General features: G+C 56.5%; 1 long non-coding RNA gene across 1 annotated transcript in view; it reads left to right on the top strand.

The window, feature by feature from the left end:
* Positions 1-482: 482 nt before the first annotated feature.
* LOC125487438 overlaps positions 483-3,080 on the top strand; it is an 8,838-nt gene continuing 6,240 nt past the window's right edge. Inside the window, exons 1-2 of the long non-coding RNA XR_007265898.1 lie at positions 483-865; positions 1,598-1,753. This is a non-coding gene — a long non-coding RNA (uncharacterized LOC125487438). The remainder of the gene's footprint in view (positions 866-1,597; positions 1,754-3,080) is intronic.

The following is a 3,080-nucleotide window of genomic DNA, read 5'->3' as shown; positions in this document are numbered from 1 at the left end:
TGCTCACAAGGCTGTTCACCTCCTCCCCCAATGTTTTTGTTTCTGATATTGGCCGTCGACTAGAATACTGTTCCAAGACACAAGACCATGTGTCTACGCACGCACACACTCACGCAGACACACACAGACACACACACACACACACACAGACACACACACACACACACACACACACAGACACACACACGCTCACACAGACACACACACACAGAAACTCACTCACTGTCTCTCTCTCACACTCACTGGCTCTGTCACAGACACCCTCACACACTGTCTCTCTCTCTCTTACACACATATACACACACAAAGACACAAAGAGAACCTCACTCACTGTCTCTCTCACACACACACTGAATGTCTGTCTGTCTCTCTCACACACACACAGTCTCACTTACTATCTCTCTCTCGCATACACACACACACATACACACTCACTGACTCTCTTACACACACACGCACCCTCACTCACTCTGTCTCTCTCTCACACTCCCACACACAGATACACAAACTCACTCACTGTCTCTCTCTCTCTCACACGCACACAGCCACAATCTCATACTCTCTCTCTCTCTCTCACTCACTGACTGTGTCTGTCTTTCACACACACCCCCACTCACTCACTGACTCTCTTTCTGTAAGCCCCATCTTGCTCTCACTCTCTCATACACACACACACAAACACACACACATCACCTTGCCATCCTTGACTGGCCTCTCCTGTGCTAATCTCTCTCTCTCTCCCTGTCAGTCCTCCACGCCGCCACCCAACCAGCCCAGCCCCTGGAACAATGGTGAAAATTCCCAGACCCCCGGCAATCACCTGGAGATACAACAGCAGAACAGGAAGAGCTGGGATACCTCACAGGTAACGGGAGACAAGCTGTCTGTATGTCTGTGTGTGTGTGTACCCACACTTGGAGCACGGTGCACAGTTCCCCGGTCTCCGTATCCCCCTACCTCGGTTAGACCCACACTCGGAGCACCATGCACAGTTCCCCGGTCTCCGTATCCCCATCCTTGGTCAGACCCACACTCGGAGCACCGTGCACAGTTCCCTGGTCTCCCTATCCCCCCACCTCAGTCAGACCCACACTCGGAGCACCGTGCACAGTTCCCCAGTCTCCGTATCTCCCCCCTCAGTCAGACCCACACTTGGGGCACTGTGCACAGTTCCCCGGTCTCCCTATCCCCCCACCTCAGTCAGACCCACACTCGGAGCATCGTGCACAGTTCCCCGGTCTCCGTATCCACCCCTCGGTTAGACCCACACTCGGAGCACCGTGCACAGTTCCCCGTTCTCCGTATCCGCCCCCTCGGTCAGACCCGCAATCGGAGCACTGTGGACCAGTCCCCAAGTCCTGAAGCCTCCTCATCCCTACTCCATGTTCAGAAAAGGATCTGGAACTGCCAGGCTCCTCAACATGTTGCCCCGGAGGTGCGCGTGTTGGAGAGCAGTCAACAGACAAGGCCAGCGCGATGGTTGACATTGGCCCTCTGGCTTGCTGTTGGAGTGGAAATATTTTCACTTGTGTTTTTTTTTTCTTTCTCCCTCCACGTCTCCCCCCTGCACCACTCCCCACCCCTGTTTCGCATGCAGAGCTCCTCCTCCAGGATGCAGAGGTCGACATCTTCGGACTCCCTGGGCCTACGCTCACAGGGAACCAATGGCCAACAGGTCTGGAGGAGGCAGGTCACTGTCAACTGGACCGGCCTAGACAAGTCCACGGTGTCCCGCGAGAACACTGGGCAGCAGGTATTGGATTGGTTGGGGGGGGGCAGGGGTGGGGGGGGGGGGGGGGTGGGTCGGCGGCGGGGGGTGGCTTCTGGGGTGAGTGCTGATGGTGGGCCGCAACGTCTTGGTTATCAGTCCGCTGGGCCTCCCGTGCCAGCGACTTGTTTATGGCTCGAGGAGATGGGGCTGAATGGCCTCCTCCCGCTGTCCCTATGTAAAATGAGAGGCAGGCCATTTGGAGTGGTCCCAGGAACCCCTTGGCCTTCAGATCTGGGTGTTCCAGCGCAAATCCCTAGTTGCCCCCACCTTGAGAAGGTGGGTGGGGGGGTGAGCTGCCTTCTTGAACCGCTGCAGCCCACCTGCTGTGGGTTGTGACCCCCCTCAGGGAGGGAATTCCAGGGATTCTGACCCAGCGACAGTGAAGGAACGGCAATATATTTCCAAGTTGGGACGGGGAGTGGCTCGGAGGGGAACTTGCAGAGGGGGGGGGGGGGCGTGGTGTTCCCATGTATCTGCTGCCCCTAGTCCTTCTGGATGGAAGTGGCGGTGGGGTGGGTTTGGAAGGTGGTGTCTGAGGATCTTTGGTGAGTTTCTGCAGCGCCTCTTGTAGACGTTACACACTGCTGCGGCTGTGCGTCGGTGGTGGTGGGAGTGGGATGTTTGTGGATGTGGTGCCAATCCAGCGGGGGCTGCTTTGTCCCTGGATGGTGTCGAGCTTCTCGAGTGTGGTTGGAGCCGCAACCTTCTGTGTGTATGTTTTAGTAAGATCGCCTCTCGTTCCTCTAAACTCCTAACGGGTACAGACCCCAACCTACTCAGCCCCCTCCCTCATAAGACGGTCCCTCCGTACCTGGGATCAACCTTCTCCAGACTGCCTCCGACACCAGTCTGTCTTTCCTTCGATATGGGGCCCCCCCCAAAACCATTCACAGTATTCCAGCTGTGGTTTGACTGGTGCCTCCTCTGGCTCGGTGTGAGTCAATGAGAGGGAAGTTGTTTACGAGAACAAACAGGCCTGCCAGCTGTGAGATGAGAAACCGAGATTGGGCTGGGAACAGTTTGGAATGTGAGAAATTACAGCTCACCAGACTCCTGTCTCCCTCCCTCTCTGTCTTTCTCTTTCTCTTTCCCTCAACGCCTGCTCGTCTCTATTGGAGCAGGGGGTGAGGAAGCGCAGCGCTATCAGGCTGATCCTTTGGTGGTGGCGGGATTAGAGGGGGTGAAGGAGAAAGGGGAAGTGAGAGACAGGGAGAGGCAGGGGGAGGGAGGGGGGAAAAGAGAGAGAGAGAGAGAGAAAGAGACACACAGGAAGCGGGGGGGAGGGAGGGAGAAGGTGAGAGGGTGAGAG

Source organism: Rhincodon typus, chromosome 41 (assembly GCF_021869965.1).
Source record: "Rhincodon typus isolate 14 chromosome 41, sRhiTyp1.1, whole genome shotgun sequence".
In the NCBI taxonomy this organism is placed as follows: domain Eukaryota; kingdom Metazoa; phylum Chordata; class Chondrichthyes; order Orectolobiformes; family Rhincodontidae; genus Rhincodon; species Rhincodon typus.
The sequence above is the reverse complement of the archived record's forward strand: the minus strand, read 5'-3'. Positions and strand labels throughout refer to the sequence as shown.